This window comes from Ceratotherium simum, chromosome 27 (assembly GCF_057802395.1).
Source record: "Ceratotherium simum simum isolate JZ-2026a chromosome 27, ASM5780239v1, whole genome shotgun sequence".
Classification (NCBI taxonomy): domain Eukaryota; kingdom Metazoa; phylum Chordata; class Mammalia; order Perissodactyla; family Rhinocerotidae; genus Ceratotherium; species Ceratotherium simum.
Genome location: NC_141926.1, coordinates 42,694,211 through 42,715,029, shown reverse-complemented (window position 1 = coordinate 42,715,029; position 20,819 = coordinate 42,694,211). Strand labels below are relative to the sequence as shown.

Below are 20,819 nucleotides of genomic sequence, written 5' to 3'. Positions count from 1 at the left end.
ACAAGCCCTGCCGCCCAGAGGTCCACACACACAGTCAACACAGTCCTGCCCAGTGTGAGCGCCCCGACCTCCCCAAGCGGACCCAGTCTCTCCACGGCGGGAGCCCCACACACTCCACCACCACCCCACACTCTCCACCCGCTCCTTGTGCACACCCTGCCCCGCTCAAGTCAGCTTAGTTGCCAGGCTGCAGAAAATCCAGTCACCAATCTATGCAGGCCCACACGTTGCCTGAGGGCTTGTTGTTAGGTGGGGCCAGTCTCTAGGGTGGCCTGCCTGCCTTGGCTGAGCTGGATTAAATCGGTGCTCTAGCGGGTGGAGCAGACCCTGGGCTAGCAGGCCTCAGGGAGAACTCCAATGGCGTCTGTGTCAGCATGCTCACACCAGGCCACAACAATGGCCGCCGCCAATGTCCCAGTCCCTGGAGAGGTCTCACCCCTCACTGAGATGCACTCAGCTCCTATTAGGTGAGTCTCTTGTCACCAAAGCAGTGTGCACCTTTCTTTCTGGTGATTTTAGGATGCTTTCTGGAACGGGTGAGTTTGTGCGCGGGCCCTTTAAGAGCCAGTTTTAGTTTCTTTGTGAACCGGGTTTTCTGGGGGTGCTACCCAATGCTTTAGTAGCAGGCAAAGTCAGATATTATGCCACTGGTGTCGATTGTGCTGGGTCCACAAAATGCCCACAGCGGGGGTGCTCCCCGGCTCAGGGCCCCACTCCTCCAGGGAGGCTGCGTACCTGTGAGCTGCTCCCAGCGGCCGTGACGCTGGCGGCTTGTGAAGGCAGCGTTTTTCCTCTCTGGAAGGGAGTCTCTGCCTCTTCCACCCCAGTTAGGATTGTCCGTTGTTGCAGGAGTTCCTCTCATCCAGTTTTCAGTTCTGTCTCAGGGGTAATTTTTCCACGAGTAGTTGTAAATTGGCTGTGTCCACGGGAGGAGGTGAGTTCAGAGTCTGCCTACGCCGCCATCTTGACTCCGCCTCAGTAGGCTATCTTCTATCCAGAGTAATTCTTTTACTTGATTTTATTGATTGCAATAAATGACATGACAACCCAAAACTCCACGCCAGTGTTCAGAGTTGAACACGTTAGGAGGAAATGGGGGCTCTCTTGTAATCCTACAACAAATTATCATTGGATGTTCTGTTAACATTTTTTCCAACCTCTAACAAAATATTTGATTCAGGCAAGGATCACTAACGGATGATAAAATCACTAAATGAAAGATTGCTACAGATATTTATAGGATGCCAAAATACCATTGCAAAGATTATTTGCAGGTCACAAAGGAAAAAAGATGTAACTTTAAAAGGAGAGATCAGGCTGTCATCCCCTTAACCAGGAGTTCAAAGTTAGCGTTACTAATAGTGCAGACATTATGTGCTTTCTTATTATGATGCAATATGGATTACACAGCATCACTTGTAAGTATTATGTCTCATCAAACCCCAACACAATGATTGGTTCTTAACTGGTTTCTTGTTTGAACAAGATGTTTTTTGAACCATTGGGAAAATTTCAAGATAGAGTGAGTATTAAATGATATAAAGAATTATTAAGTTTGTGTGATAATATTTTATTATGTAGGAAAATATTACTTTCAGAGATTACAGATAGTAATGTAGTGTCCTATTTAGGGATGAAATGTTATGATGTCTGTATTTACTCTAAATTATTACACACAAACATAGATTAAGTAAATATAGCAATTCCCAACTATTAATGCTGATGATGGGTATATTTTTCAGGGTTCTCCAGAGAAATAGAACCAATAGGATGTGTGAGTGTGTGGGTGTGTGTGTAGTGTGTGTGTTTATGTGTACAGTTATCTTAAATTATATATATATAGTTATTTTGAGGAATAGATTCACATGATTATGGAGGCTGGCAAGTCCAAAATCTGTAGAAAGTGTCAGCAGGCTGAAGACCAGGGAAGAGACAATGTTGCAGCTGAAGTCTGAAGGCAGTCTGCTGCACAATTCACTCCTGCTCAGGGGAGGTCAGTCTTTTGTTCTATTCAGGCCTTCAACTTATTGGATGAAGCTCATCCACATTATGAAGGGCGAGCTGCTTTACTCAAAGTCCACCAATTTAAATGTTAATCTCATCTAAAAATACCTCCATAGTAACATCCAGAATAAGGTTGGTCAAATATCTGGGCCCTGTGGCCCAGCTAAGTTGACACATAAAATTCATGATCACAATGGGTATATGGGAATTTATTATATTGCTCTTGTATTACTCTCCTTTCCTGGAAGATTAAAATTTTTTCAAAATAAAAGCTTTAAAGATATTTAAAAAAAATATTTTGTATTCATTTCCTATGAAATGGTAGCAAAGTGAAAATATTTTGCTTCCAAGGCTCTTCACAGCACTGCATAGCAAATAGCAAAAAGAGGGAAAAAGATTGACGACTTTGATGTATAAAGTAGGAAAAACAGATGTGAGAAGTATAGTGGTTTAGTTTTCTGGTGTATTTTATGCTGCATCTGTAGGGGAAATGAAAAAAAATGGTTTCTAATCTCATAGAAGCTCTCAAGAGAATTTTTTTAATTGCAAGTCCAAATTAATTACTTCATTCAATAATATTTTATATGGACACATTTAAACAGAGTTTGAAATAAGATCTCATGATCTCATGGCTTGTAGTGTTGAGACAAATTTTATTTTGATTATTTGAATACTCTCCAGTAATCACAAAAGATTACCCAACCTCTTGGGGGAGAGATGAGAGATGAGAGATAGTATGATTGCCTTTGAGATTTCTGATAGAGATCAAGTTGGAGAAAAAAAGAAAAACAAGCAAAAATCTGTCAGTATTGTTTGTGATACTAACCAAGGCACTAAGGAAATGATTTTAAAAGAAATAACGCCTGAATCAATGCTTTAAAGCAAGGCAATGGGAATGTTGGGAAAACTGCACATCGGAATTAACTGTACTTACTGAAGAAACGTCACTGGTAGGGAGAATGTGTGTTGCTAGGGCCGCTGGGATGAGAACAGGAAGCAGACAGGAAGAAGCAAGTCTTTTTTCCTCCTCCAGCTTTCCAGGCTCCCTCTAGCGCCCCCTGTTGGTGCAGCCCAACAGGGATCCAGCTGGGTAATGCGGAACAGGGGTTTACAGACCCCCAGCCCCAGCATCACAAAGAGCAGTATAGTAGGTTGGGTTTCAAGTTTACAATCCAGCACACGCGTCACTGATAGGAGAAGGTTCAATGTATGTAATTAAGAATTTTAATTGTACATCAAGTAAAATCTTGTCCTTTAGAAAACAGAGACAACTATACATATCATGACGTGTTGTGCTTGTTTCCCTCTGCTTACCCTCTTTAGGTTCCTCTGGCCGTTCTACACTTAGTACTCCTTCCTTCAAAATGGAGGAGAAGGAGAAATAGGAAATAGCAGATATAAGAATATATAGAAATTACAGTATGAAGAGAGGATTAGAGACCACGCCAATCTCTAGTGTATTTTCTGGGAAATGTAGATTTCTGCTGAACACAAATGCCTTTGTGATCTTTAACATGGTATTTCATTGTCCACCAAACCTTCCTTCCAAAGTATGAAGCACAGCAGAAAATATGATCATATAAACTAAGGATTGGGATATTGATCTAAAACAAACTTCTACAAGCACATTTTTTGTTTTGTATTAAAAAATAGGAAGTCTACCTCATTATAAATGGTTTATATACAGCTGCTTATTTTAATATAAAATATTGCCCCCCCTTTAAGGTGATCCAAGTGTCATCTGATTCTGAGTAACAATAGCACACAGCCACATACCCCATGGATACATAGGGCAAGAAGCATAAGTGTTACCCATACCACTTAAATATATGTGATGTCTAGAGATTCTCACATCTATCAATATGATCATATGTGAAATTATCTGTATTTGAAGCTATACAATGCAGCAGAACAATCAAAAGATAGTAGATCTGAAGTCTACCATTGTGTCTATCCCTTCAATCTGTGAAGACTTTATCAAATTACCTGACTTTTTCTGTATTTGTCATCTCCTGAACAGTCTCAATGCCCAGTCTGCATAGGGAACTATTGCTTGAGTTCCAACTCTATGGCAAGCACTATGTTTTAAAAATATTTACAACAACTCTATGTGATAAATATTATTATTTTCATATAACAGAAAAGAAAACTAAACTTCAAAAGGTATAGAAAAAAGAAAGCTCAAAGTCACACAGCTAGAAAGTAGGAACACTTGAACCAGCCATTCTTTTTCAATATCGGGTAAAACAAGTGTAGTAAGTGATCATACTTGTAAACTGTGAAGTGCTGTCTAAGACTCAGGAACTCAAGAAAATTTCTCATTCATCATTTCAAATCAAGAAAGAGATTTAAAAAAATCTCTTGTAAGCCTGTGGGTAGCAAATCTTAACACAAAAATTCAACCCTTTTAGAAGAGGAAGTGTGTTTTGTCTTTTTTTCCCTCTCCAACTTAGTTTGCTATGATTTGCTTTATTTTTTTTTCTTTGATGTGGGTTGAAATTATCCTAACAATCATTCAGTTTTTCACTTCTTAAAAGTTTTGTATAAAGGGAAAAGCAGTATTCATTAAGCTCACTTCAAAGTGTGCTTCATCCTCTAGAGAAATGAGAAAGCTTCATTGTTCTGGTATAATCCGTGCTCGCATACTGTGTTTGAAAGGATGTTTTGTTTTTTTTTTCCACTGGCAATGTCCTTCTATAACCTTATATTTGAACATATTTTCTGTCTTCCAAATACTAGTTTGGAGTTCAAGTTCACAATGCAAGTACTCCATACTTCATTTAATTCCTTCTTTATCTGAATTCCACCAGTATTTGGAGTCCATGCCACATTATTTAACAATTATGTTTTAAAAATGAATCGCTTTAAAAGGAGACTAATTTTCATAAGAAAACACAATATTTTGTGATAATACTCAAGTTTTGTTTCACATTGCTACCTGGTTTTTTCAGTGTATTATTATTCTTTTTCTAAGGTGATCATAAACACCTTGAAACAAGCTATATTTTCATTATTATGCCAAAAGCTTTTAGCAACAACTGTTATATTGTGGTTGCTCCACAAATTTGATTAGCATCATTACTTTGGCAAAATTTTATTATTATAACGGTCTTCAAACATTCCCACTACTATTCATATAGACTTAGCTTCAATCTCTATTAATAAACTTCTTTTAAAAATTAGAAATAATATTTAAAAAGTTGAAGAAAAAAATGCATAAGGAATAATGACACGTCTTCCATCCTTTTGTTGAATTTCTGTAATCATTTCAATGACGATGTTTAAATGCTTTATACTTATGGGAAGGAAGAAGTGAAAACAAATTGCTCCAGAGAACATGATTCTCATTTAAAACCAGCTTGTCTATTAACAACCAGAAGTCATTATCACTTATGTGGTAATGACCAGCTGAACATGGCTTTCTCTCCTGTTCCACAGGTGTCCCTCAGCAACAAGGAAATATCCATCCCCCTCTATCACTGCTATTATTGTGCCAAACAAAGAGCAGGGTGATGTTTCTGTTAAAGCAGAAAGGTAGACTGGGAAGTGTCAGCTTTCCCTAAGACTTTCTTTCAGTCTGGTAAAATTCAGGTCAATAAACCTGAACCCCATCTGAGATTGGGCCCGTGGAACAGTCATTGTTGGGGTCAGGTCCAAACCAGCTCTATCCTTCAGTCAGGTGCCAACCTGAATAAATGCAATTAGAAGGCTTTATTCAGTTCCAGCTGAACAAAAATCTCTTAAAAGGTAAAAAGAATCTCTCTTAATTTATCTACCCTCACACTGATAAGAGCTATAAGGAGGAAAGGAATTGTCAGAATAGATAGTGATCCTGGCCTTACGTTTTCAGAATCAGCTTATCCAGGGAAGAGTTACTACACTTCTCCGGGTAAACTGTAAAAGAAATTGCAGCCATTGCCCTGCTAAACCTTGGAAGAAATGAGAACTTCAGTCTTTGGTGCTGTCAAACTGACACCATTCATCACCCTTGAATTGACTTTTGGCTTTAAAATAAGTAAAACAAACCAGAGATCCCTGTCAGACCCCCGTAATAAAGGCAGCTCCCTGTTGTATCTCATCTTGGTTTTGGAGTTGATAGCAAAAAAAGATTTCAAGTCCTTAATACTCCCAAGACTGCAACTCACACCAGAGTTGAACAATCTCAAGGAGTACTGAACTAGATATTGATTGCAAACACTGGGTTTGTTTGTTATCTGATTTTTCAATTTTCAAGGAATGAGGTGAAATTCACATCTCTCCAAAAGAAAGCATGCTCTGGTTCCTGGAAACCAGAGTTTACGTGACTTGAGTTCATTTGAAGGGAATAGTTTATAATGGCATGAATAAATAATAGCACAAAGTTCTGTCTAAATAAGACATATAGTACCCTGAGAAAACTCTTGACCACGTTGTAATGTCTTCTATATTTTATGTTATGAGCAACTTCAAGAACGAAATCATTTCAGAATCACCTACCCACTCAGGTTCTCCAAGCTGGATTTGTCAAATAGCGTCCTGGCATCACTTAGAGACACAGGGGCAGCTTAGGTTGTAATCAGCTGTCTCCTCGCTAAGCTTGCCTGGTGAACTTGAAAGCGGATGATTTACAAAGGATATCAGAGTGACATTGTGCCCTTGTATCAAGTCTCTCTTCATAAAAAATAACAGATGTATAACCAGTGAATTTTTAGAAAACCATAAAACAACTTATTTGGTGTGAGAGAGAAAATTTCTGTATCTTTAATTTGTAGCTCGAACGTCCCCAGCTGTTACAGATTAAGCCGCTCACCACTTCTGGCACATCTATCTGTACTGAGTGCGTTTGCAGGTTTTGTTGCTTTTGTTCACATTAAATCTTAACTTAACCAACTCCCTTGAATTAATCTGATAGCAGTTGACTATTGAGCACCAGCCTCCTGAATTCCCTCTTTTATAGATCAGAATTTCATGGGTGAGGGGTCAATAAGATTATTTATGTTATTAAATCTAGAAATAAAGACTTAAATTCTCGTTAATATGCTTTAATTCTAAGGATTGAAGATACCTGAAGAGGAAAGTGATAAAAACCAGCTTTTATTTCAGTCAATGACCAAACAAAAAAGAGAGTTGCGTAGCTGAAAGGAAGAACATGGACCAGGAGTGAGGACGGACTGATTCGGATCCTGTTCTGCACATAGGAGTGGTAGGACCCGAGACAGTCATTTGACTGAACCTCACGTTTTTAATCCACAAAGTGAGGATGCTGGGCTCAGGTCCCGTCTAGCAGTAAAACTCTGGTGAGCTAAGGTCCCACACTGAGGTGTTTTAGATTTTACTACCCTGAAGGGAGAGCAATAAATTTACTTTCCTGATGTGATGCTCTTAGTAGAGGCATTTGAGAGTAGTGGAATTTTATAATAATCTGGTTCCATGTTCACACAGACCATTTCACCAACACCTTTTGGCTTCCTGAAATCTATTCTATTTTCACTACTGAGAACTAGAAATCCTACTTATAGCTGTTGTGTAAGAGTTAATTTCATCAATGAAGAAGTTATTGAGATCCACAGTGATTTCTGAATTTCAAATGCCAGTTTATTACCTAAAGTATACGGGGGGATAAAATGTTGTATTCTGCATGTTGAATAATATATCTGTTGTTGTTCGTGTGTTGTCATAGGCTGAAAAATGATCCCCCAAAAGATAGCCGCTGGAACTTGTGAATGTTACCTAATGTGGGAAAAAAAAGATCTTTGCAGATGTGATTAAGTTAAGGATTTGGAGATAGGGAGATTATCCTAGGTTATCAAGGTGGGCCCTAAATGTAATCACATGTGTTTTTATAAGAGGGAGGCTGGGGGAGATTTTCCACAGACAGAAGAGAATAATGCACTGTGACAATGGAGGTAGAGATTGCAGTGATGTGGCCACAAGCCAAGGAATATGGGCAGCTGCCAGAAACAGGAAGAGGCAAGGAGTGGATTCTCCCCTAGAGTCTCCAGATGGAGCAGGACCCTGACAACGCCTGATTTCAGCTCAGAGAAACTGATTTTGGACCTCTGGCCTCCAGACTTGTGAGAGAATAAATTCCAATTGTTTTTAGCCACCAAGATTTTGGTGATTTGTTACAGCAGCCACTGGAAACTAATACATATGCCAATATTTCTTTTCACTCTTACAACTAAAGAGCATATACAATGCAAGTCTCAATGCCAGACATTTGGTAAATAGCGGGACTACAGGCATCTCTGCTTCTATTTGGCATCTCTTACTGTAGATCTCACACTTAATGAATTTTTTTTAAGAGAGTAATCCTAGGAAAACTTTGTGTTCATCAGCGTATGGTATGACACTTTTGATAATGAAGATTATTCAACTGAGTTTTTCTTGGGTGCTTTGGTCTCCAGGAAGCTGAATGTGAAGTGTAAAGTTTGCCTCTTAACCTCTGGGCTCCACATACATATGCTTTCCTTTTCTTTCAGGTCAAAATTATCTTTATATTTTCCTGGACTGAACCCATATTTCTATTTTGATTTTACCATTTTATCATTAATGTTTCTCAAGAAAGTCATCTTAAAATCCTTTTCAGAACAAGAAAGTGTATTTACACTAAATAAATAATGGTAAGTACTACAGATAAATTCTATCCAATGACTAGAGATTCATTAATAATAGGTATTGAGATAGTTATAGGTACAAATTGTAGGTGCCAATTAAAAAGCGTTTTGTCTCAATGGATAGAAAATAAAATGCTACATAAATGGTCTTCAGACATCAAATTCCTTTACAAATCATTGAGAATACTTATCTACATCACAAATAAAATTTCATGGTCCTCTTATTCCACTGCAATCAAATCACTCTGTTAAGTTAATAAATGTAACTTAACAAATAAGCATATCATATGAATAGTTAAAAGGCAACTTTATTTTTGTCTTCTACTGCCCATTCAAAATATATTCAGCGAGGATATTCCTTCAAGGATGAAAATAGATACAGACACCATCTATCATCCTTATATAATAGGACTTCCATTAACTTTTTGTCTCAAATTGGTCAATAAGATGTCTGGTCCTATAATATGATAAAAACTGTGAACTTGATTTAGTCAAAATCTTTTCTCCATCCCCAGGTTGAGCCAGCCTCAGATATGGAAGTCTGCAGTAGCAAAGGATCCAAGCCTGGTTTCTCCTCCCCTCCTCCACCAAGCCTGCACCACTGCATCACCCTGCTCTCATCACCTGCCAGCTCCCTCCATTTGTTAGCTGCTGTTCCTTATTCTGTAGGTTCAAAGGGAAGATAAGACAGAAAGGGAAGTGAGGGATTGGGGGAGTTCTGACTTGACATTGTACCATCATTAGCTCACTGTATGCTCTCTGGGTCTAGCGGGTGATTCTTTCCTTCCTGGTGCCCTTTCATGGGCGTTTGGGGGTCACTGTGCCCTCCTTTGGTTCCCTTTACACCAGCAGATGAACCACTAATCTGTCTTCTGGGAGTTCATGAAGACTCAGGCTCCTTCCTCAGGTCCTGGGCATCTACCTTGACCCATCTAGCCTTTTTTGGCTGGAGTCTTTTTGCCTCTAGAAGGGCCCTATAGGATAGGGCCCAAGATAACCCCAGGCTGACCCTTTTGCCCTGACCACCTCTGAGAGAGCAGCCCAGTGGCCACATGGCAGCAGTCTCCTGATTCTCTTTGAAGGTAGTTGTAAGACCCTTTCTCTGTACCTAGATTGTCAGGGAATTAAACCCAGGTCAGTGTCTGTTTAATGGTCTCAGGTATGATTTGGCACCTGTCCTCTGTGTCACTCAACTCCAGAGAACACATTTCAAAACTCTCAGAGTGGGCCCCTTGAAATATGTCACCCCTTGAAAGATTTGAGGTGAGGAGAAAAACATCCTTCCATTAGGATGAGTGCAAGTGGCTTTCCCGAAGATATTTTCCTCATAATATCTTTAATTTCTCCACCCTGTGACCCCTTTTATTGGTCCATGATTTGCTGAGAAGATTTGAGTAATGCAATTGGTTCAGAGAGTTGTTCAAATATCTGCATATGAATGTCTGCATATCTCTCACACCTTCTGCGGTGTTTGCTTCTCCAGTACCGACACCTCGATTGCTGAAGTAGAAAGATTTGCATTCAAAAATCCTAATAACCTGCGGTCCTTCAACCGTGACTGTGAACAGAATCATATAAAAAGCATTCTAGAACACACATACCTAGATTCCTTCCCAGATTATGAGTCACAACTGCCATAGCCCGGTGATGAGGAATCCAAATTGTGAAAGCTTGAGAGATAATTCTGGAAGGCTCTTAGGGTTTTGCTTCATTGACAGGTATATTCAAAGAGGTATAAATGACGTGATGCTCATGAGTGTCTGAGGCTCTTTCATTGGAAAAATCATGGATATTTGAAGGATGCTTTTTTAAACTATTCTAAACAGTTTGTACCCTAAAATTGTATTTTTATTTATAAAAATGTGGCCAATTTTTAACAATATCTTGGTAGAGAAATTATTAATTATAAAGTTTTATGCCTTTAGATGATTTGGATTTTCCTTTTCATTTTCTGTTACTGCAGAGTCATTTAGTAGATAATCAAATATGTGTCACATACGTCCATAATTTCTCGGTGTGTGTCATTGCTAAAGAGGCCAGCCTTAGTGGAGAAACCATGGTTCCTTCACCTTCTCAATTCAGACCCTTCTATGGGGCTTATATTCCCCTAGACAAAGTAAAAATGTTGAACTATGTTTTGATTTATTTCCAGAGAAATAAAAATTTCTAGGACAGTCTGCACCCAAATGTATAATATAAAAAATAAAACTATATGATATTTTAACTAAGAATCGTACTTCAACACTTCAGACAGCCGAATAAAATTTATCAGAAAGAAAGGCATCTGCTCTGCCAATTCATTTATGCCATTGTGCCTTGTGATAGTGTGCTACCCTGATATGACTGTGAAGATCCGGGCAGTGTCAACATTGAGCTACCACATCAATCTGGAAAAGAAAAGATACTTCACACAAATATTTTACTCATGGCCTTCTTTTGATATGAATTTAAACTTTGCTCACCCTTGAGAATCTTAAACCACAATCTTACACCTGAAATCAAAGAAAGATTATATTTAAATATTTCCATGGGCAGAGAAAAGTTCATATTTAAAGTCAGGAATAACAGGCAGTTACCCATGTGTAGTGACGTAAGGGTGACGTGGCCAGAGTGAAGTTCTTAGCCTCAACATCAGCGTCTGAGATGTCAGCATTAGAGAATTTCTCCTTGGTTTCTCTTTTCAAACACAAATATTCCCTCCCTCTAAATTAGCACATTATGACCAAATAACACTTTATTAGGAATAAATTTGCCAGATTGATTTCTGTTTTGACAAGGAGACTGGTGACAGATAAAAGAACTGAGAATCTGGGAACCCAAAAATGGTAATGAATGAGAGAGAAGGAGCCCAAAGATATCCTTGATTTCCCTCACAGATTTGTCTGGGACAACATCTTTGTTTCTTTCTTTTAAATCTTATTTGCTCTCATGATTTGAACTACCATTGTATTATTTACCCATTGCTGTGAAACAAATTACCCCAGAACTTAGTGGCTTAAAACAGCACACTTTTATTACATCACAGTTTCTGCACACAGTGCAGCTGGTCCTCTGCTTCACGGTCCCATGTAGGAGTATAATCATGGGTTGGTGTCTCACCTGAAGGCTTGACTGGGGCAGGATCCCCTTTGAAGCTCATATACATGGTTGCTGGCAGGATTCAGTTTTTTAAATGTTGGGCAGAGGGCCTCAGTTCCTCACTGGCCATTGGCTGGAGGCTGTCCTCAGTTTGGGCCATGTGGGCTTTTCCAACATGGCAGCTTGCTTCCTCAAGGCCAGTAATAGAGGAAATCTGCTAGCCAAGTGGAAACTGCAATTTTTCTAACCTAATTATGGAAGTGACATCCTTTCACCTTTGTCTTATCTTATGGTTAGGAGCAAATAAATAGGTCTAGCTCACCCTCAAGGGGAAGAAATTACACAAAGATATAAATTCCAGTGGATAGGAATCATTGGAGGCCATCTTAGAAGTCTGCCTTTCAATACCATCAACATGCTAAAGACACTTAAATCTAAATCTTCAGCTCAACCAAGCAAACACATGTGGATTCCCTCAAGAATCACAGCCTAAATATGTCCAAATCTGCTTCTCTTCTTGTCTTCTTTTATTTCAGTTAAGGTGTCACCAGTTGCTCAGCTTCCCATGATAGCAACTTGGCATCATATTCGATAACTCTCTGTTTTCCCTCACTACCCACATCCAGTTCATCCCTAAGTCATGTAGATGCTCTGACCAGAATTTTCTTGACTCTCTCTAATTTACCCAACTGTCACTGTTCTCTACTGATCATCTTTCACTTGGACCATTGCATGAGCCTTCAAAGACTCTCCCACGAGTCCTTCCCACTCCAGTCCACCACTTCCATGATGAGGTTCTCTGCTTGGGTTATTTCTTTTCCAAGAAATACTGTCTCTTCCCATCCCCACTTGCCCCAACTCTTCATCATTCATTAAGACCAAGTTGAAATGGGTCTAATTAGTGAAAACCTGGTTATGCCACATTTGACACAGCAAAGGCACTCTCTCTGAAATGTTGGAGATAGATAACAAGAAAATTTTACTCCAAGAGAAACCTTTTCAGATATGGCAAAGATTTGTATTCATTATTCCTCTAAACTTAACTATAAAAGTCTACATACAATTAAAGAATGCTATTTCCAGTTAATAAGCATTGTCTAGAAGAACTATATTTTTTGTTATGTCTGTTTTTCTGTGTTTTGCTTTTTTTTTTGTTCCTGATCAGTTGCAATGTAAGCCATGCAATGGCTTACAAAACACACCAGAATTTTAAAGTTATGTAGCTACAGAAAGTCGAAATACCTAGTTTCACAATAGTTCATTCAATTGTCTAAACACATTAAGAAGCCATTCTCTGAAGCATCATGGTGTAGAAGGTATAGCAGGGACCAGGAGCCCTGGGTTTTGGTGCTAATTCTGCCACTAAGCAGCTTTGCCGCTCTGGAGAATTATTTTTCCATTGTGGTTAAGGATCTTTATCTATAGAATAAAGGAATGGAACTAGATCAGTGATCTTTAGCCTCTGTTCTTCCGAACCCTAAGGTGACAGTACTTTAAGTGTTCTGAAATAGGGTCTGATCATAGTGTAGACTCATTAAATATTTACTCTTTTACTATTCCTTTCACCTCCACCACTAAGCGTATTTAGTTTCACCTCCACTAATGATGGCTGCTACCTCTTGGACTCTAACCCATTTGCTTTTGCTGCCATCACCAAATAAAGCTAGAGAGGGCCAGAGTTAGCAGTCCTTCCTTGCCTCATTGAGCCTCTCTCACCCTCTTTGGGCTCAGGACTCTCAGTCTACACAAATAAATATTTCTCTTTAAGCAAATTATTTTTAAGAGGATTTGAGTCTAAGAATTGTTAATTTAAGTATATTCATACTTTTTGACTGCTACAAAATTATTGGCTCTGAACAACTTAGAATTCTTTAAACAATTATTATAGATTCAAGTGACGTCTTTATTTTTATTTAATACATTGATTTATCCTTTTTGTGGCTTTCTGCATCATAGATCAATTTCCTGAAAATTTAATGTTAAAAATAAAATCATATTATAGTAATGGTTTTACTTAAAAGTCCAAGATTCTAAACTTGGCAAACCATGCTTATTATTGTATTGCACACAGAATGAGCATACGCGTTAATGTACATTAGACTAACCTCAGGCCCTGGTCACCGGCAGATTGAGAATTTTCCTTAACTTCCCACTTACTCATTAAAGTTAGTAAAAATCTTTGTTGTTAGGTGTGCTGCAATTTAACATTAATATTTTTTATTTTTTAGAGCATTTGTTTTCCTGTAGTCGCCTGGATGTTATTGGTAGTGGTGGAGGGAGATGCAGGATTGAGGTGCAGAAGAGGAAAACTTGAAGATATTATTGAAGAAAGTGTTGCAGACCTACGTGTTTCTTACAGAAGACTGTATTTTTTTCTTTCTTGCTGTCAGTGGAACATCTTGTTTAGTCATCGGGGTGATCTATTAAGAAGTTGGGTAGAGCAAGCATTGCAGTTCTCTGTTGAGAGTTTTGGGTAAAAAACTGAATATGGCCCAAACCACAGACACTGAACGGCTCCTGTGTCTGAAACGACTTCCTCGACACGATGGTACATGGAAGCTAAAGAGGAAGTTTTATTCTACGTATAACAAATGAGATAGAGAACCAACAGAGATGCTGTCCTGGCAATCGGGAAACACTAGTACTTCACCTATTAAGATCACTCATAGGCCTGATTCGTTGCAGGTTTGGATATTTAATTGCTTTGTACAATAATTAAAAACCTACTTCTCACACGCACCCTGGTTGCTTGATGATGAATATAAATTTCACAAGAAGAATAAAGAGAAGAATCAAGAGCTTGGTGAAGTCATTGCAATATTAATTTGACATTTTCAGGATTACTTTACAGTCATTCAATATGTGTTCATTGAACGCCTGGTCAGTGACAGGTACTAGCCCCAAGGTGAATGCTACATAATTGTATTGCTATTATATGAGCATATCTCGCTACGTAGAGAGAGAGACACTAAGTGAGAAATGCCAGGTATTTCGTTCGAATCTCTCTGACCAGGTGACCTCAGACCCTGTAGATGGTCTATGACCAGTGAGCTGGTGGGAGGACTCTGGCAAGGCCTATTTCTTCCAGCTTGTACCAGACATCTTTCTTCATGAAAGTGTTTCCTCTTACTGCCAGATCTAGAGTTTCAGGGCCTGGGAATAAGGTCACGGGCAAAAACAGAAAATGAGAGTTCATCTGTGTGAGACGTGTGAGGAAATCTATCATCACATTGCAAAGGAAATACTTGTTAAATGAGCAGGACTAAGAAGAGTTGGTGAAGCTCTGCATTAATGTCGTAAACCAGGCCAGGCAATCATCTTCTCGGTAGAAGCTGACTGCTCAGAACAGTGCTGTGAAGCACCGTGAGGCCTACCTCAGATTCCGCTCCAACGATCAGAGCTGTGTGCGAGCTGTCTGTAGCCCAGACACTGTCACATCTACATTTACTCATCTGAGTTAAGTGGATTGTTAAGCAGAAGCAATATGGTAAAAATATTATGACTTTGGGGTCAGATTTAACTAGTTTTTAATCCTGGCTCTGATACCAAGTAAATTAAGTAGCAACTCTGTGTCTCAGTGTTCTCATGTGTCAAATGGAATGGTACCTATTCTATAGGGTAGTTGTGACAATTACATAGAATACAACACTATTAGTGGCTTGATCCTGAATGAGTCAGATGAATCAATGTAAAGCCCCATGTCTAGCCCAAGAATGTGGTCAACGAATATTAGCTTCCTTTCCCTTCACATCTCTCTGCTTGTGCTACGATTTCTACTGATTCCATGATTTTTCAGGCAATGATCTTCTAGGAATGAGCCTATGCTCCTCATTCGGCAGCCATGATCTCAGAGTAGAGTTTGGGTACAATGGAGAGGAGCAGTTAGGAGCACAGACTCTGTAACTCCACTGGGTGCAAATCTCCACTCCAACACTAGCAAGCTGAGTGGCTGTGGGAAAAGGTCTTAACTACTCTGGCCTCAGTATGTAAAATACAATCTCCCTCACAGAAATGATATGATAATTACACGAATTAATAAATTTAAAGCACCTGGCACATAGTAAGCTCTTTTTTAAACCTTAGTTCAAGATAAACAAAACAAAGGCACCTAAGAACAGTGCGAATAGAATAGCAACATTCTCAAGACAGGATGTTTCACCTTTATACCTGCTAGGTTTCTAAGTCAAGATGCTTCACTTTGCTAAATCTTAGCTTTCTTATTTATAAAATTAGATTAATATCACCTACCTGTCCAGCCTATTTTACAGGGACAAACTAAATGAGATGATGGAAATCAGATGATGAGCATATTTTGAGCAAGTTTATTATCTAGGACAGTGTTTTCTTAATTATTTACAACCTCCCAAAGTTATAAGAAAGCCATTTATTAAAAGTTACATGTGCCCGATTTAAAACTCTCCAGGGCTGACTCAAGTATGTGCTCAATCCTATAGCCACCAGATCGGAAGAGAAACCATGGAAGTCTTCAGCCGTGCTTCAATTTATGCACTGTACCTTATTTTTCCCTTCTGTTTGCAACTTTTCCTTAAAGAATTACTAATTTATAAGGAATATTTTCCTGACTTTAGGTCTTGGCTTTTGAAGTTAAATTCTGAAGAGTAAGCTCAAGGCACATTCTTTGTTTTACTTTTTTCACTAGTAAAATGTAATTATTTGAATCCAGTAGAGAAGCCACTTCCACAAGTAAAACAATTAAATTATTCCATAAAATCTTAAAATTTCAGGTACTTTAACCTACTTAAAGGAACAAGTGCTGTGCTGGAATTAAGCCAACCCAGTTAATTTGTGGCATATATATTAAGGATGTTTTTCTACATGCAGGAATAAAAGGTGACAAGGCTGTGGAGAGAACATGGCTGATCTTCATGGTGAATTAATCTGAACCTTCCCGCCTTTTTCCCCTCAGATGCTCACTGCGTGATTTCTTTCCAACCTCACTAACTTCAAAGTGAATGTCATGTATAAAGGACATGGAGGATAGAGGAAGAGAGACAGGTTTGCAAGATGAAAAGCCTTGTGTTTGTGTCTTCAATACAAAAAATTTAACTGTGTCCATTTTGGGAAGTTCTCTGGATTTATGTTATGTTTAGATCCCTTATTTTTCAACATATACGATCGTGTAGAATGGTGCTGTGCTCTGAGATTTTTGTTCATGAGGTCTATTTCTATTATTGCCTGCGAAGTTGGTAGTAACTGTGGGAGCAGAAAAGAGCCAGGTGGGGTGATGCGCTCCTCAGTTCAGACAAGCCTGATGAGATGACTCAAGGACTAGGAGAGCCAAACCCTCCATGCCCTGGCACCTTGGCAGCCTTCTCACTGCCCCCCACACCCAACCCCCCGACCAGCTGAGACACATCCCTGGAGGAAGGAAAACCTAGAATTCACAGTAATTCATTTTCTGGCATTTTAGTGAAATGTAGCTCAACATAAAAATGATATTGAGTAATACAAATATAAAATCATATTTCTTTTTTAAACCTTATTTTGAAATTATTTCAAACCTATAGAAAATCATAAGAACAGTAAAAGAACTTCATCCCATTTACCCAGATGTGCATGTGTTCCATCAGTTTTTCTTGCTGTATGTATACACCCATGGTCATTTGTCCCACCCCCTGAGAGCAAGCAGCAGTTGTGACACCCCACCACTCCGAAGTAGCCCAGGGTCCCCTCTCCAAAGTGAAGACACTCTCCTACAGTACCTCCACACTCGCCTTGAAGTCAGGAAATCAACCACGAGGCAATACTACCATCCATTCCACACATACCATTTAAATCCCACCAACTTCCCCAACAACGTTCCTCTTTCCTTGGTGACCTAGAACCTACGCTGCGTCTAGTTTCATGTCTCCTCAATTCTGTTCCGTCTGGAACAATCCATTAGTGTTTCCCTATCGCTAACGACCATGATACTATGATCCTCAACATGGATCCAAATGATGATTTCTCCTAACTACACTCAGGGTCTTCGCTCCTGGCAGAAATAGCCCAGAAATAATGCTCGGCTCTTCTCAGTGCATGGTAACAGGGCATACATGTTACGTTGTCCTGCCACTGGTGACATCACCTGTGATCACTTGGTCAAGCTGGTGTGTACCAGCCATCTCCATTTGAAAGTCTCCATTTTCCCCTTTGTAATTACTTAGTTTCCTGTGAGGAGCAATTCTGATGTTACTCTACTCTCCTGTTACTTATTAAACCTCCAACCAGCCTTAGCATCCATTGATGACTTCCAGAATCAGCCCCAGTCTATAGTGGTTGTCAAATTGGTGATTTTCTATTTCCATTATTCTGTCTTCATTTATTAGTTGTCATTCTACTATAAGGGAGAGCTTTTCCTTCTTGTTTATTCATTCATTTATTTGTTTGTTTATATCATCTGGACTTTATTATTAGTTTATTATTTTTTAGTTTATTATATATGGACTTAGGAATTCTTATTTTATTCAATGGGTTAGTAATCTTAAACTCTATTTATTTTGATGCAAATCATCATAGATTTGGCCCCTACAAGCTGACTCCACTCCTATGTCTTTTTGCATTTTCTTACTATCTGGCATAAGAAGATGTCCCAGGCTTATCCTGTTTTTCCCTCACCCCAGCCCTGGAATCAGCCATTGTCCCAAGAAACTATGATTCTTCTTAATGGAGGATGGTATTCAGAAACCAGGATCTGGGTACTCAGTGGGTGCATTGCTATTGGGATGGCATTACTTCAAGGACCTCTCAGAAAACAGAACTAGGAAATAGATGTATACATATTCGTATACCTATATATGCATGTCTCTGTATATTTCTATATACATTTGAATATTTGTTAAAAAAAAAAAAGTTTATACTGATATCTTTTATTTAAATTCCCTGGGATTTTTTCCATCCTTCTCTCTGCCAGTGTCTGTAAACCAGCTCCCAGCTGATGCACCTCTGGACCCTGACCCCTGCACTGACCTGCAGCGGCTGACCCTCTGTGCTGAGAACATATTTCTTACACACCTGATTTTTATAGGCCCTTACATGTTCTTTTCAAAATTATCACCTGTCTGAAACTCTTTAAATCAAGTTTCAGTTAAAATAAACCTTCTTCTTAAAGCCCTCTAAGATCCTCCAAGTGGGAATAGCTCCTTCCTACTTTTTGTAGGATTCTTTTTTTTTTGTTTCAGAAGGACTTGCAGTTTTCTTTTATTTATTTATATTCCCCCGCAAAGCCCCAGTAGATAGTTGTATGTCATAGATGCACATCCTTCTAGTTGCTGTATGTGGGACGCGACCTCAGCATGCCAGAGAAGCGATACGTCGGTGCATGCCCAGGATCCGAACCCGGGCCGCCAGCAGCGGAGCGCACGCACTTAACCACCAAGCCACGGGGCCGGCCCTGTAGGATTCTTTTTCTCCCATTCTCACCTCCACCCTCAGGGCATTAGGTCTTTGGGAGAAAGACCACGGACACCATCGAATGACCCGGCACTTCTTGCCTACCTCTTTCTGGCCGTTGTTTCCTGTGAAGAGTACTGGGATTGGAGGAGTTCTCTTTCTTTTCTTCATGTAACCTTTGAACAGATGTTGTGGATGACCTGGCTCATAGTAAACACTCTCACTCTGTCTGCCCTTCCAGTTCACCACTGCCCGCACTTGCCCTCCGCATGTTCTCTGTGGATTTGATCTCTGAAAACTGGCTCCATTCTGGGAATGTAGGTTTTGCCCTGTTTCCCGCACATTTAGGCTGATTTTCTCCTAGCTCCTGTAACCATTCACCTCAAGGTCTTCACGCCCTGTGCAGGGCCAGCCTCTCCTGGCATTCGGCTTCGTGCCTCCGTCACAGAGTGCGAGGTTCTCCTAACAGCTGTGCACACCCCTTCCGTTACACTGCAAGCTCCTCAAGGTCAGGACTCTCCTCCTTCATTTTTGTAAACTCCACAGAACAGAGACCAAAGCCTGGTGCGTGATAAGTACTCAAACGATATTTCCTAGATTTGAAAATATGATAAACTACCTTTCTCTGACAACCCACACTAAGACAATTCCACATCTGGTTTATTGATTTGTGGCTGGGATTTGGTTTAATGATTATTCTCATTATTATAACTCCACCCAGTCTAAGGTGGTCCAGTGTATTATATAGTGTGAGACAGTATCATGCCAGAAAATTTCTTGAAAACAATTAAAAATAATGTATTTTTCCACATTCAATGTATTTATTTGCCCTATGTTTGGAATGTCCAAAAGCCTTGGATTAAGGTTAAATTAATTTTCTAGAGAAAACCATATTTAAGGAAAAAACATTATTGATTTCTTTTGGGATTCTCAGTTTCCATAATCCCAGAATATTTTCACCAACTTGACAAATTAGAACATCATACAAAAAATTTTATTGGCCATTCACATGTTTTCCAGGCTATCGCTTGTCATTCAGAGATAATTCATTCTCACTGTAAACACTTTAAAATATATTATGTAAAATGCCAATTATTTAAAAAAAGCATATGTTAAATAACTGACTTACCATTGGACAATATAGAAATATCTCAAATAAATATAAAATTAAAAAAGTATTCTATGTACTTCATCTCTGGAACCTACAGTCAACTGACGTTCAGTTTTATTTCTTGTGGGCTTTATCTATTAGCCTAGTAAGAAACATAGAGATAAACTTATAATTTGAACTCTGTGTTCAGTGGTTCTAACTCTTGTTTTTAAGGCATTTTGCTTAATAAATGGATGTCTGGTTACAGTATCTATCAGAGTTGCTTGCTCAGAGAGGGTCTTAGATAATATTTGGTCAGTCATTTTATTTCAACATAAAGACTTGCTCATGTCCAAATTACTGATAAAGCAGGGTCTTACTTAATCCAATGTTCCAGCCACTTAAAAACTGGTATGCAATGAAAATTTGGCAATCATCAAGCCCTGTTCCCATGAATTGTTTGCTTAATAAGAACTTGACATGAGATGGGTGAACGGTCTTTCTTGGGTTTCATTTTGTTCCCCTCTTCTTGTTCACTCTCTGTCCATTTGTGAACCTCATTCTTGTTTTAAGATCCTTTGAGCACACAAGAGAAGCTGCTCGTTAGCTCTTTAAGCCTTTTCAATGGAAACAGCAAGATTTTTGCTGGAAGCACAAGT

The 20,819-nt window shown here is 39.1% G+C and overlaps 1 long non-coding RNA gene across 1 annotated transcript; it reads left to right on the top strand.

Moving 5' to 3' along the window:
• Nucleotides 1-296: 296 nt before the first annotated feature.
• Nucleotides 297-14,489, top strand: LOC147913492 (uncharacterized). Its single transcript, XR_015548691.1, has 3 exons — nucleotides 297-467; nucleotides 9,116-9,265; nucleotides 13,907-14,489. It is a non-coding gene; the product is annotated as an uncharacterized LOC147913492 (long non-coding RNA).
• The last annotated feature ends 6,330 nt before the right edge of the window (nucleotides 14,490-20,819 follow it).